The sequence below is a fragment of the Schistocerca gregaria genome, chromosome 6 (genome assembly GCF_023897955.1).
Source record: "Schistocerca gregaria isolate iqSchGreg1 chromosome 6, iqSchGreg1.2, whole genome shotgun sequence".
NCBI lineage: Eukaryota > Metazoa > Arthropoda > Insecta > Orthoptera > Acrididae > Schistocerca > Schistocerca gregaria.
The window spans coordinates 300,267,050-300,283,203 of NC_064925.1; the positions used below are offsets into that span (position 1 = coordinate 300,267,050).

Here is a 16,154-nt window from a genome sequence, read left to right on the forward strand (position 1 = left end):
CGTTGATTGAAGTCAATGGGGAAATTTGAAAATTTGTGCTGGACTGGGACACGAACCTGCGTCACCTGTTTGCTGGGCTACATTTTCAGTGTGTGGATAAGTTGAGAATTAGGATCTGACAGGAGGCATGGTAAGACAGTTAGCGCAGTTCCGACGAGCTATGTGTCCAGATTCCACAGTAGTCAAAGACTGTGTCTGGTACAGACTTCCCAGGTTTCGTGCGTTCGAACCCCGATCCAGCACAAATTTTCTACATTCGCCATTGATTTCAATTAAGCCAATGTCTCTAATTTCTTTGTGTATTAATTCGTAGTGGCTACTGGGTCAAAAATGGCGTTTGGTGTTCCGAAAATCTCTGAAGGAACAGACACCACATACAGACAACTAAATGTTTGTAATGCACTCACACTTCATTTCATCATAAACTGCAGCGCGATTATGAGGTTGCAAATTTAGAGCAATGGTAAATACACTATGTGATCTAAAGTATCCGGACACCCCCAAAAACATGCGTTTTAAACGTTAACTGCATTGTGCTGCCACCTAGTGTCAGGTACTCCATACCAGTGATCTCAGTAGTCATTAAACATCATGAGAGAGCAGATTGGGGCGCTCCGCGGAAATCATGGACTTCTAACGTGGTCAGGTGACTGGGTGTCACTTGCGTCATACGTCCTTACGCGAGATTTTCACACTCCTAAACATCCCTAGGTCCACTGTTTCCGTTGTGATAGTGAAGTGGAAACTTGAAGGGACACGTACAGCACGAAAGCGTACAGGCCGACCTCGTCTGTTGACTGGCAGAGGACGCCGACAGTTGAAGAGTCGTAATGTATAGCAGGCAGACATCTATGCAGTCCATCACATAGGAATTCCAAACAGCATCAGGATCCACTGCAAATACTACGATAGTTAGGCGACAGGTGATAAAAATTTGATTTCATGATCGAGCGGCTGCTCATAAGCCACAAATGACGCCGGTAAATGCGAAACGACGCCTCGCTTGGTGTAAGGAGCGTAAACATTGGACAATTGAACAGTGGAAAAACGTTGTGTGGAGTGACGTATCACGGTAAACAATGTGACGATCCGATGGCAGGGTGTGGGTATGGCGAATATCCGACGAACGTCATCTTCCAGTGTGTGTAGTGGCAACAGTAAAATTCGGCGGCGGTGGTGTAATGGTGTGGTCGTGTTTTTCATGGTGGGGGCTTGCACCAGTTGTTGTTTTGCGTGGCACTATCACATCACAGGCCTACACTGATGTTTTAAGTACCTTCTTGCTTTTCATTGTTGAAGAGCAATTCGAGGAAGGCGATTGCATCTTTCTACGCAATCGTGTACCTGTTCATAACGCACGCCCTGTTGCGGAGTGGTTACACGACAATAACGTCCCAGTAATGGACTAGCCTGCACAGAGTCCTGACCTGAATCCTATAGACAGCCTTTTGGGATGTTTTGGAACGCCAACTTCGTGCCAGGCCTCACCAACCGACATCGATACCTCTCCTCAGTGCAGCACTCCGTGAAGAATGGGCTGCCATTCCCCAAGAAACCTTCCAGCACCTGATTGAAAGTCTGCCTGCGAGGGTGGAAGCTGACATCAAGGCTAAGGGTGGGACAACACCATGTTGAATTCCAGCATTACCAATGGAGGGCGCCACGAACTTGCAAGTCATTTTCAGCCAGGTGTCCACATACTTTTGATCACATAGTGTATCATTCCTTTATATGACACTGTCTATAGTAGCCCTTCTTCTAACGCCCTTACGAGAGTAGTGTTAATCCTGCTAACAGGTGGCCCGCATCGTGGAGAGCCGAGCCGCGGGCTTCTCCGTGGGGCGGTACGTGGTGGGCTATTGGGGTTGGCGCGACTGCACTGTGGCCGATGTGGGTCCGGAGACGCCCTGCCTGATGTCACCGCCCATGCTGGTGCCAGACGAGGGGGCGCTGCCACTCTCCCTGGCCCTGGGTGTGCTGGGCATGCCCGGCCGGCATCACTGCCTACTTCGGTTTTCTGGAGATCTGCAAGCCCAAACCGGGGGAGGTTGCCGTGGTCAGCGGGGCAGCAGGCGCCGTGGGCTCCATAGTTGGGCAGATAGCACGTCTGAAGGGGTGCACCGTTATTGGCTTCGCTGGATCAGACGCTAAGGTAAGACATTATTTACATTTTCGATTTCGGCACTTATGACCCATTAGAAGTTATCACAAATACGTGTCATTAACCCTTTGACATTTGTTCAGGTTCTCATATACTGACCCTAAGACTCATCTTAGAAGCTAGATTAAGCAAGGGCAAACTTACGTTTCTAGCATTTGTAGACTTAGAGAAAGCTTTTGACAATGTTGACTGGAATACTCTCTTTCAAATTCTGAAGGTGGCAGGGGTAAAACACATGAATCGAAAGGCTATTTACAATTTGTACAGAAACCAGATGGCTGTTATAAGAATCGAGGGACATGAAAGGAAAGCAGTTGTTGGGAAGGGAGTGAGACAGGACTGTAGCCTATCCCCGATGTTTTTCAATCTGTATATTGAGCAAGCAGTGAAGGAAACAAAAGAAAAGTTCGGAGTAGGTATTAAAATCCATGGAGAAGAAATAAAAGCTTTGAGGTTCGCCGATGACATTGTAATTCTGTCAGAGACAGCAAAGGACTTGGAACACCGGCTGAAACGGAATGGACAGTGTCTTGAAAAGAGGGTATAAGATGAACATCAACAAAAGCAAAATGAGAATAATGGAATGTAGTCGAATTAAGTCTGGTGATGCTGAGGAAATTAGATTAGGAAATGAGACACTTAAAGTAGTAAAAGACTTTTGCTATTTGGGGAGCAAAATAAATGATGATGGTCGAAGTAGAGAGGATATAAAATGTAGACGGGCAATGGCAAGGAAATCATTTCTGAAGAATAGAAGTTTGTTAACATCGAGTATAGATTTAAGTGTCAGGAAGTCATTTCTGAAAGTATTTGTATGGAGTGTGTAGGCACGTATGGAAGTGAAACATGGACGATAAATAGTTTGGACAAGAAGAGAATAGAAGCTTTTGAAATGTGGTGCTACAGAAGAACGCTGAAGATTAGATGGGTAGATCACATAACTAATGAGGAAGTATTAAATAGAATTGGGGAGAGGAGAAGTTTGTGGCACGACTTGGCTAGAAGAAGCGATCGGTTGGTAGGACATATTCTGAGGCATCAAGGGATCACCAATTTAGTATTGGAGGGCAGCGTGGAGGGTAAAAATCTTAGAGGGAGACCAAGAGATGAATACACTAAGCAGATTCAGAAGGATGTAGGTTGCGCTAGGTACTGGGAGATGAAGAGGCTTGAACAGGATATAGTAGCATGTAGAGCTGCATGAAACCAGTCTCAGGACTGAAGACCACAACAACAGCAACTCATATACTTTGGAGACATACAAAGTATAAATGAAAGTAAAGTGTGGTTCATCAATAAAGGAAACTGCATATAGGACGCTAGCGCGACCTATTCTTGACTACTGCTCGAGTGTTTGGGATCCGTACCAAATGAGGTTAAAGGAAGACACAAAAACACTCAGAGGCGGGCTGCTATATTTGTTATTGGTAGGTTCGACTGGTAGTGTTACAGACATGCTTCGGTAACTCATATGGGAATCCCTGAAGGGTAGGTGAGTTATTTTCGAGGAACAATATTGAGGAAACTTAGAGAACGGGCATTTGGAGCTGAATGCACTACGATTCTGCTGCCTGCTGCATACATTGCACGTAAGTACCACGAAGATAAGATACGAGAAATCAGGGCTCATACAAAGATCTATATATAGTCGTTTTTCCCTCGCTCTATTTGTGAGTTGAACAGGGAAGGAAATGATTAGCGTGGTGCGGCCGATTGCGGATTGCGGAATATATATGTAGACGTAGATGCAGAAGGTACTCTGCCTGAGAAAAAGTGTAAAGCACCCGGAAGGCATGGTCGGATCTCGACGTAACTTTGTACACGTATACACTATTGGCGGGTATGTCACTGATTAGAGTTGCGTTTCTCCGTGACAGGCATAGCGTCCACTAGATAGCATTCGTGTCGCCGTTACCAGGCCCAGTGTTCTATTTAAAACAGCATCAGGTGATGAATCATTACTGTGAAGGACATGGAGATGTCAAGTACATATACGAGATAGCGTTACCAGATGGTGAATCATTACTGTGAAGGACATGGAAATGTCAAGTACATATACGAGATAGCGTTATCAGCACCTGACAGGTGTAGATGTAGATCTATGAGCCCGAAAAGATCCTCATTGTGGTTCTCCATGTGGCCGGCTTGTTGAATCATGCAATATCCAGATATGTGGAGCATTCTGATGTGACAGTGACTTAATATTGGACAGCATGGAAACATGAGGGCACCCATTCTCACTTTCAAGGTGCTGGCCTTCGGAAACTGATCACCTTCAAAGGAGGAATGCCGCACTGTGCACCAACCACATCGTAATCCCTTCACGTCAGCGCCTGCCATCCGAGGCCATGTAATGGACTTCCTCCACCACTCTGTGTCGTCCGGCACCAATAGTCGGAGGCTACCAACAGCTATACTATGCAGTTACCGACTCGTGCATAGCCTGCCATTAAACCACAACATAAATGACTGCGTTTGGTATGGCCCCCTGAAGCACGGGCTGCTGATGAATGGTACTGTGGTGTGTTCAGCAGTGAATCGCTGTTCTGCTCTACTCCAGACAAGCATCGTCGGCAAGAATGGCGGCAAACTGCGGAAAGGTCCCATTATTTCAATGTTAAGGGGAGGCAGGGCAATCTTATTGCTTCTGTCGTGGTGTAGCGTGCCATCGGGTATGACTTCAGGTCATGGCTGGTATTGATTGAGGGAACTTTGACACAACAGTGGTATGTTAAAGACGTCGCACCTCTCATGTATTATCTCTGATGATATAGTATTGTGGTGCTATATTTGAGCAACACAGTGCCTGTCCACACATGGCTCAAGTCCCTATGAAAATCTACGTGATGTTGAGGTATATGACCAGAAACATCCCCTGATCTGTCCCCGATAGGACGTTTGTGGGAGTACTTCACAGGTCAACTTCGCGATAGTGTGAGAACCCAGGAAATCAAAGACCAGTTAAAGTTGGTTGTGGGCTATCTTGCTTCAGCAGACGATGCAACTTTTTTATGACACATTTCCTAATTGAAACAGTGCTCGCATCTATGCTGTAGGGGCGGTGAGGTTGGAGGGGGGCGCCGAGGTATGGAAGAGGAGTGTTGCAACGTCATACTGATAAGTGACCTTACGCTGACAAGTTGTTTGTAAATCTGAGGCGACTTTTTAATCGCTTAAATAATATCACACACTTTCTCGACCCGTGAAATTTCATTTCGTTTGTTTTTCCTCTTCTGGATGCGATACGTTTTTGTCAGACAGTGTATGTGTTCATGGAGTATGATATTTAAGTTGCCAATCTGTGTTCAGTGCAATATTATGTTGACTGATTGTGTGATGTGTCACATGCACAGAACTGTATTGTGTTGTTGGCTGCGATAACGAGTGCTGGGAGGATGAAGTCTGCGATTTGTACTGGTTTTAGTATCAGTAAAGATGTAGATGAAAAACAGAAAAGGGAGTAGAACTCGGGGAGCTTTCGTAGTTATCTCTCTTCAGTGAAGAACTACAGGATATCTACTTTGTCGAATGGATGATAATGAACAGTACACAGTATTTTCACTTCATATTGTAAGGATGGGAGTTTCTAAAAGCAAGTCAGGGCGTGAGGTTAAAATATGTTGGCTATAAACTACACACCACTCAAATTCTGTTTCTTATTCTCTTTGTTGTTAGTCTACACTGAAATTTGTAAATCTTTTTTCATCACAAAGGGCTAGCCAGCTACTGCCTGCCCGACCAGTGCCATCTCAAAAAACCATCACAGGTAGCTCATTGCAAGGTTGCCGCATTAAATATATACATAACTATTGTTTATGTTCATTGCAGGCTTTGTTACAATGATATACAAAAAAGAAATATGATGCTGAAAGAGATGCAAATAGTGACTCAGAATTTATCCTGCATTAATATCTTGATGTCTAACCCCATAACTGCACTATTCCCATTTCTTCCGTAATTAGTTTGGGCATTGTTATCGATGGAGTGTAATGGGTTTGCGATGGAACATAAAGCAGAATTATCTTCATCATTCTCTTGTATTTTACAGTCAGAGACAGTTCCATGAAGGAAATATCCTACAAAGGCTGTCTTTAATATATCAATATTTAAAATATCACTATGAGAATGAACAGTCCGTAAAAGAATCCTGAATCACGAAAACGCTGTGTGAATTGTGACCCACTCTGAAGTAAGTTAATGCCGCAATTAAGGTCACAGGGCACGCAGAAGCACCTACTCAATAAATCACAACCATTTCGACAGTTTTGTGTACGAAACAAAGCATCTTTCACGAAATTGATTGATGATTTTACATTTATTGGGTGCTCGAATCTCCAACACTATTTTTCTTTATGCTATTCCCAAGAATGCTCTCCACTATTTATATAGTTTTTGCTTCTAAACGTTTTTTTAGATGACAAACTGCCTATTGCCTTCTGTCTCGGGTTCTTCGGCCGACGTTCATCTAATGATTTTTCTGACGTTTCGCCAGCACGACTGGCTGGCATTGTCAAAGCTTAACCATCCATTGCCGGTGGTGAAGCTTAGACAATGCCAGCCACTCGTGCTGGCGAAACGTCAGAAAAATCATTAGATGAACGTCGGCCGAAGATCCCGAGACAGAAGCCAATAGGCAGTTTGTCAACAAGTGGCCATGAAAGCCTTAACAATTTTGTGTTGTTTTAGATACTGATCGGAAATACGTTGTCAGGTAACCGTGAATATGAGAACGGTGTCTCTCAATCTAGTGGTCTGCTCGTACCTGAAGTCACACCAACAGCTCGTCTTGTCCGGCACCATAACGTCACAATGGACGCAGGTAGTATCAGGCGTCCCCCAGGGTTCTGTATTAGATCCAACACTCTTTTCATTGTATGTCAATGGCGTGTATTCAGTTTCGTTCCTAATGCAAATACCATGTGTTTGCTGACGACCTCGAGTCGTGCATAAATGCAAAACCAATAAACTTGAGGCCAGCTATCGAGAATATCAGTACTGACCTGTGTGCACTATCAAGATGGGCCCAGGACATATAGTTAAGGCTCAGCCCATCCAAACCCCAAGCAGCATTGGTTGGTCATTTTAGGATCATTAGCCAGAATATCGGGAATCCCTGAATGGGATTAATATCAATTTCTCTCCCACAGGAAAACGTCTACGAGTAGGAGCGGATGAAAATGTAAACTGGAATGAGCATCTAACTGCAGCGTGCGAGAATACATCAGCATCTATCCATGCCATTTGGAAATATAAAAAGCTCTTCCCTCTTCACGTGAAAAAGAAACTTGTACACCACTTCCAATTGTTGACTAAAACGATGTCATCTGGCAAGCGCACAGATTTCCATATCATTCGTCTTCTCTACTGCCTCCCTATCTCTCCTCAACGTTAACGCTTTTGTATGAACAACATGGCGGAAGCATCCATTCCCAAAAGAGCAAAATGCTTTCAGTCTTACTTCATAGTTCCGCCACTTTCTCGAAGTTCTTCTGAGTAGCAGGAATCCGACTGTCTAATATCTCCTGCAGCATGTTAGAGAACTTAATAATATCTCCAACTTCAGGAGACAGTTAATGACACATCCACTAAAGCAAAAACAAGAATTAGTGTTGTCCCTGAAGGCACTCGTTACTCTTGTACATCCTCCTTACCAACTCGATCTTCCTCTTTTCCCGGTATTCTTGGCTGTAGCAATTTCCTAAAATATTTTAATGACGACAAAAAATTTTCTATTAGGGGAGAAATGTTTGATCAAGTTTCAAAGGAGTTAAACTTGAATCAACTATTATTCCTCATTCACGTGAATTCCATTCAGTTTAATATGTAGCCAGCAAGTAACGTTGTTGTTGTATATCATTGAGTTATTATAGCTCATGCTAGTAAAGGCCAGAAAGAAGGAAAATATAAAAAAAAGTGTAGAATAACAATTGAGTGATTTTCTGCAAATTATTTCTATTCAGTTTTGGAAAAGAAGCACGTTGTATTTAATAATTTATGAAATGATGTAAGGTATGAACGTATTCCACGCTATTTCCGTATATTATGCAAATAATATCCGGAAAAAATAAGTACGTAGGGGCCTATCAATTATTAGTTCTAATGTCTGTTGAAGTATTGCCATGATTTATGATGACTGTTGCATTCTGCAGTGTTGCTGTCGAGATCTCTCTTAAGCTACCGGTAAAACAGTCTGTTCTCTTTCCAAGGCAATCAAGTTTCTGCTTCGCATATACATGTATGGAAAATTGCTGAAGAAAGTATTTATTGATTGCTTACTGTCATCTAAATTAATTTCCTCAGACTAATAAGAAACAAAATGATCAATCCTAATATCTTACAAAATTTTACCTGACTAAATCTAGAACTCACTAAAGGGAAAATAAAGTTAAAATAATAAGTGACTTGAGAAAGACATTTCACTATTACTGCAATAATGAAAACAACAACAAAAATTATCAGTATCTATTATAAAGTGCCCTCCCTCCTCCAACAGCCTTTTTCTATCTTTATGTGAAGGCTAGTGTCAAGACAGGGATTTTGATGCGGTTTTCTGTAATAGACAGAATCACTCATGAGGAAGATTCGTATATATAAATATTTCGTGCAGAATGGTTGAACTATGATGAATTGAAGACCTTGGCTGAAAACAATGGTAACAGACAAGTTGGTTGTTTTCAGAATTTGCGCGCTGAAGATTGTATAAAATCTCAAAAATAAGACATTTCAAGTCCATGCAATGTCATTTCTTTAATCAGATAAGTCATTGTTTTCAGATATACCTAAAGTGCCGACGTCTTTTTAAATTGGTAAACTGTAATATATATAGCGGCTGCCCATCTGAACTTCGTGGTGTGATGTAAATACAATAACCAGGCGGTACTTAAACAAAGGCCAGCAAACTGCTTTCAATAGCGGTTAAACCATGACAGAAGGGATCTACAACGGAATGTCTCAGCACTCCAGGCCCTCCTAAATGTTAATGATCACACCACATACTCCTTAAAACAGTACGTATTAAACCAATTAAAATCAACACATTGACGGCCAGACTCAGTAGGAGTAGAGGCGGCCGCCCAAGAAAATACAGTCAATAGCACAGAACCCAAATGTGGATTCGGAACACAATTTACAGGACAAGGAAGGCCCTTACTCTCTCGCTTGTTCGACGAAGCCAGCCGCCGCAGATCATGATGCCAGGAGACATGAAGCAAGCGGAAAAAAACACCAACGGCTTCCCAGTAACCTCTCTTTCCACGCCGGCGATATTTGCCACGGCGCCGTCTCCCATATAACAGCCCATTTTAGACGTGCCCTGCTTGCTGGCTGACACCGGACCTTATCTCTCCGCCATGGTTCCCAAAACGCCGCTACTGCTCGGCGTCCAAAAGCAAAATCACTCCTCCTCCTCGGCTTTTCCTCTCGCTCCCGACAGGCCCGTTAGGTGGCGCCAGCGCGCGCTCTGAACGTTCACCCATACTGGCGGCGGGAATATCGCTGATCGAGCCACACACCTCACTGCCACATCTTGGTCATCGTGGAACCAATACGAGTAAAGCTTATCATTTACCATGTTTCCGTGGAACAGCCCTTTTTCTCATCGATTGTCTTTTATGACTGTTTACATTCGAAGTCTTCAATTAAAGTTGTCGAGGTCATAGTTCCCCTCCCCCCCTCCCCACTCTGCCTTCCCACCTTTACATCTTGCGCACGTTTTCTGCCAATATGTGAAGGCTAATCTCTGGAATTGCTGTAGGCATTTTGATAAAAAATAAACTGGTCCATGAAGAAAATTTGTCCATAATTTACAGCCGTCAACCCATGGATTTATTACTGCTGGAGATACATAATACTCCGCGTGCGAAGCTGCGGTAGGGTCGCTAATAGTATAGTAAACACACAGCCTACAAATGTGATTTATATTAAAAGTTTCGACAATAGATAGCGCAAAGGAAAATGTTAGTCATAATATATTTGTGGTTCAAGAATCACGAAAGAAGGATGTATACATGGAAGAAGCCTGGAGATACTGACAGGTTTCAGATAGATTACATAATGGTAGGACAGAGAGTTAGGAACCAGGTTTTAAATTGTAAGATATTTTCAGGGGCAGTTGTCGACTCTGACCACAATCTATTGGTTATGAACTGTACATTAAAACTGAAGAAACTGAAAAAAGGTGGGAATTTAAGGAGAGGGGACCTGGATAAACTGACTAAACCAGAGGTTGTACAGAGTTTCAGGAAGAGCATAAGAGAACAATTAACAGGAATGGGGGAAAGAAATACAGTAGAAGAAGAATGGGTAACTTTGAGGGATGGAGTAGTGAAGGCAGCAGACCATCAAGTAGGCAAAAAGACGAGGGCTAATAGAACTCCATGGGTAACAGAAGAAATATTGAATTTAATTGATGAAAGGAGAAAATATAAAAATGCTGTAAATGAAGCAGGCAAAAAGGAATACAAACGTCTCAAAAATGAGATCGACAGGAAGCGCAAAATGGCTAAGCACGGATGGCTAGAGGACAAATGTAAGGGTGTAGAGGCTTATCTCACAAGGGGTGAGATAGATACAGCCTACAGGAAAATTAAAGAGACCTTTGGAGAAAAGAGAACCACTTGTATGAACATCAAGAGTTACGATGGAATTCCAGTTCTAAGCAAAGAAGGGAAAGCAGAAAGGTGGAAGGAGTATATAGAAGGTCTATACGAGGGGTAGGACAGTGGAATGGACAGCGTCTTGAAAGGAGGATATAAGATGAACATCAACAAAAACAAAACGAGGATAATGGAATGTAGTCGAATTAAGTCGGGTGATGCTGAGGGAATTAGATTAGGAAATGAGACAAAGGAGTAAAGTATTTTTGCTGTTTGGGGAGCATAATAACTTATGATGGTCGAAGTAGAGAGGATATAAAATGGAGACTGCCAATGGCAAGGAAAGCGTTTCTGAAGAAGAAAAATTTGTTAACATGGAGTTTAGATTTATATGTCAGGAAGTCGTTTCTGAAAGTATTTGTATGGAGTGTAGCCATGTATGGAAGTGAAACGTGGACGGTAAATAGTTAAGACAAGAATAGAATAGAAGCTTTGTAAATGTGGTGCTACAGAAGAATGCTGAAGATTAGATGGGTAGATCACATAACTAATGAGGAAGTATTGAATAGAATTGGGGAGAAGAGGAGCTTGTGGCACAACTTGACTAGAAGAAGGGATCGGTTGGTAGGACATGTTCTAAGGCATCAAGGGATCACCAATATAGTATTGGAGGGCAGCGTGGAGGGTAAAAATCGTTGAGGAAGACCAAGAGATGGATACACTAAACAGATTCAGAAGGAAGTAGGCTGCAGTAGGTACTGGGAGATGAAGAAGCTTGCACAGGATAGAGTAGCATGGAGTGGTGCATCAAACCGGTCTCGGGACTGAAGACCACAACAACAACAATATATTTGTAGGAAAGCTTGTCGAGTTGTGAAAACGAAGGAACATCCAGATCAGGATGAGTTGATGTAATGACGCAAATCAGTAGTAATTATTTACACAAATCGAAACTTTGTAACCTGTAGTTATGTAAATGACCTCTCTTTTGCAGGTAAAGTGGCTGAACGAGGAGCTGGGATTCCACCACGCGTTTAACTATAAGACGGCTGACGCCAAAGAGGCGCTGAAGCGGGGTTGCGCCCGACGTCGTCGACGTCTACTTTGACAACGTGGGCGGCGAGCTGAGCAGCGCCGTCGCCAACAGCATGCGCATGTGGGTCCGCGTCTCCGTCTGCGGGGCCATCACTGGATACAACTCGGCCGACCTCCCGAACGCCACCATAATCCAGCACGCGGCCGTGTTCCGGCAGCTCCGCCTGGAGGGATTCATGTACACCCGTTGGCACGACCGCTGGGATGAGGGCATCTCGCAGCTTGCCCAGTGGATCAGGGAGGGGAAAATCAAGTACCACGAGACTCTCACCGGCGGCTTCCACAACACTCCTAAAGCGTTCATCGATATTCTGAAAGGTGAGAATCTGGGGAAAGCTGTTCTTAAAGTATGACGAGCGCCGGCGTACCGGACTCGGGAGCATCAGCAGAAGCAGAGACAATCTGAAGCAGCATTCTCTACAGTGAACTAGAAAAGATACCAGCTTCTTCACTGGGACGTAACATTCTGCTACGATTTATGGTTCAATGGTTCAAATGGCTCTGAGCACTATGGGACTTAGCATCTGTGGTGATTAGTCCCCTAGAACTTAGAACTACTTAAACCTAACTAACCTAAGGACATCACAAACATCCATGCCCGAGGCAGGATTAGAACCTGCGGCCGTAACAGTCGCGCGGTTCAGGACTGAGCGCCTAGAACCGCGAGACCACCGCGGCCGGCTACGATTAATGTTTGTGGTTTTAGGTTCTCAACTACATTTTGCACCATGACTCCAATTTACATAAATAAATAAAAATCAATGTCATAGAAACACTTCCGTTTGTTGTGTCCATTATTTAAACCTACAACCATTATTATTTGCTCCACTATGTGCTTTTAGCAAAAATATCTTAACAATAAGTGCTGCACACCAATTACTGCACGAGAGCATGAAACTATAGAAAACGTTCAATCATCTGGTAAACGTGGCCCATCACATAGTGTTACTTCAGAATCTCTCAACAACAACGCCTTTGGAGCCAGGCAACAGTTTCTTCTGTGAACTGCGCCATAAGTGTTGTTCTTTGTGCAAAGTCTGTAGTTTGGTGTCAACTCTGACAATTTTTCCACCTACTGTGGGCATCGTCCTGCCTCCTCGTATAGCAGGTTAGGTCATGCATATTTCTACACGTTGATGACTGGAGGGAAAACTGTCTGTGCCTAACGTAATTACAGAACAGGTGAGTTAGCTTTTGAGGTCATCAGTCCCCTATAACTACCTAATTAACCTAAGGACATCACACACATCCATTTCAGAGGCAGGATTCGAATCTGCGATCGTAGCGGTCGCGCGGTTCCAGACTGTAGCGCCTAGAACCGCTGATGATGAGTTTGCAATGGACGAAACCAATCGTATAGTTAGCACCTAGGTTCATGGAGCACCCAGTTGTCGCTAGCCAGACCATGGAAATAATAATTCTCTATGCGATTACGACAGATTATGGTAACGAGAACTGTGTATGCACTGACGTTAGTTACAACTACAATCAATATAACCAAGAAAAAATATATAAATACTTTATATTTAAAGTACTTTATTCTCCTATTAACACGCCGTCTCAAACTAAACTGTGTCTCGTTAAAAATATGCAATACACTCCTTGAAATGAATTACAGAAAGTTATCAATACATTTATAATCACTTTAGACTACTGCTAACGTATACCGATTAACAGAAGTCGATGGAGAAACAATGGTGATATAATAACCAACATAATGTTACATCAGTTGCAATATATGCAAGGAGAAAACATAAAAGTGCAGCAAATGAATTAGGGCACAGGGAACACAGCTGCCTAAAAATGGGATTGGCAGAAATTGCAAAATGCTTAAGCAGGAATGGCTACAGAACAACGTAACTAGGGGAAATACAGATGCCACCTATAGGAAAATGAAAGGGTGCTTCGCAGAAAAAAGCAGCAGTTGTTTGAACATCAAGAACTGAAATGGCAAGCCAGTAGAATGAAAAAAGGGAAAGCTGTGAATGTGGAAGGAATATATAGTGCCCCCAAAAGGCAAACGAGCTTGAAGGCAATACTTTCGAAAGGCGAGAGGAAAGACATTAAGGTAACATGGGAGATATGTCCCTGTGAGAAGATTTTGACAGAGCACTGAAAGACATAAGTAGAAACTAGGCCCTTGAAGTGGACAACCTTGTCTCAGAATTATTGATATCCTTAGAAGACTCAGTCATTTCAAAATTGTTTCAGCCGGTGTGCAAGATGTATGAGACAGGTGAAATATCCTCAGACTTCAGGAAGACTGTAATAATTCTAGTTCCGAACAGTACAGGTGCTGACAGGCGTGAGTGCTACCGAACGATCAGTTTAATAAGTCATGACTGAAAAAAAAATGAAAACTGGCAATAGCAAGAAAAGCATTTCTGTAAAGGGAAATTTGCTGACATCGAATATAAACTTAAATATTTTTAAGTATTTTGTGAAGGTATTTTTCTGGTGCGTGTAGCCTTGCACAATGGAACTTGGGCGATTAGCACTTCAGACAAAAAGAGAACAGAATCTTTTGAAATGTGGTGCTCTAGAAGAATGCTGAAAATCAGAGAGTTAGATCGAATAACAAATGAGGAGGTACTGAATCAAATGGGGGAAAACAAATTTGTGGCATAATTTCATTAAAATAAGCGATCGGATGATAGGACACTTCCTGAGGCATCAAGAATGGATGAAAGTGCGCGCTATAAAAATTGTAGAGGGAGACCAAGGCTTGAATAGTAAGCAGTTTCGAACGGACGTAGCTTACGGAAGGCACGCACAGATAAAGAGGCTTGGACGGCATAGACTAGCAAGCAGCAAAGCAGCATCAAGCCAGTCTTCGAACTTAAGATCTCAACAACGTCGTACACGCATGTAAACATCTCCAGTTTCAGGAAATCATTACCAAAAAGTGATGGATGCAATAGTAGATTGTTTATGGCATACTACTGGTAAGAAAGTTCAGTTACTCTCTCGCTTTAAATGAGACTATAGTAACTCACTTAAATCAGATGATAGTGAACTATTTCTACAATTATAACTCAGTTTTTGAATTTCACATATATCTTACATCTTTGGAAACCCACTGCTACAATTTATGCATTCTTTAAAGCAAGTTAATGACACTGATTCGAGACATTCGCTTTCCCATGTATATATGCAACTTAATCACTTATATACAAAAATCTGCATGACGGAAAACCTTTACATTTTATTTTTATTTTACTACTGATTCATCTCTGTCATTAGCCTTTTGATCACTTGTGCTCGATAAAGGCCTTGAGTAACCTTTGCCATGCTTTATGATATGCAAGTTGTTGCTTCATGGCTTATAATGTGATCTTGTTACCTTCCACTAGGTCACCAGCCCTTTCTCCTCTTATACAGTGTGTATCGAAATTATAGGGCAAAACTTACAGGTAACATTCCTCGCACGTGGAGGAAGAAAATATGCCATACGGATGCGGGTCCGTAAAGGCTTTATTTACATGTTGGAACTTATTTTCTACTTCTCTTCATGATCCCCTTAATTATGGGAAATACCAGCAACAGAACGTACCAGTGTTACACGAAATTTTTTATTCATGAAATGTACAACACGCCCTCTTCAGTACGGTATGAAACAGTTTCCTAAATGAAATGTTCAAAATGTCTTCTGTTAGCAACGATACATACATCAACCCACCGTCGTGTTGAATACCGAATGCGCACATATCCCTGAAGAATTGCTCGTTGTCTTACTGCCTTCACACAATAAGGGCACGAGGACGTTACATTTTGATCCAAGGCTTCGTACACAGGAGCTTTCAAATGTCCCGTCAAATAAAACTCTAGTGTGTTTAGGACCAGAGAGGATGGAGGCCAAGCAATTGGTCCATCCCTACCTGTCCATGTTTCACGCAACATGTTATTCAGAATCCTATGAACATTCATACTGAAAAGCGAAGCAGCTGCGTCGTGCGCGATGTACGTGTTTTATCGCACTTGTAAAGGCATACTGTTCTAGCTGGACAGATAGAGTATTCCCTAAGAAAGCATAGTAAGTTTCACCGTGGCTCCTGGGTGGAATAATATGAGGTCCTCACTAACAGTCAGCAACAATTCCAGCCCAAACAGAAAATATTTCTAGACAACAGCGCCTCAGGGATTCAATGGGACGGGGGGTTGATGCATGCATCCTTGTAAACGGAGGGCATTTTCAACATTTAATTTAGGAAAGTGTTTCATATCTAACAGAGCGGGTATTTTGAACATTTCCTTTAAGAAAATGTGTCATGTAATGCTGGTACGTTCTGTTTCCCTGTTTCCCA

At 42.7% G+C, this 16,154-nt stretch overlaps 1 pseudogene; it reads left to right on the plus strand.

The window, feature by feature from the left end:
- Positions 1–16,154, plus strand: part of LOC126278860 (prostaglandin reductase 1-like) — a 70,270-nt pseudogene that overhangs the window by 36,588 nt on the left and 17,528 nt on the right.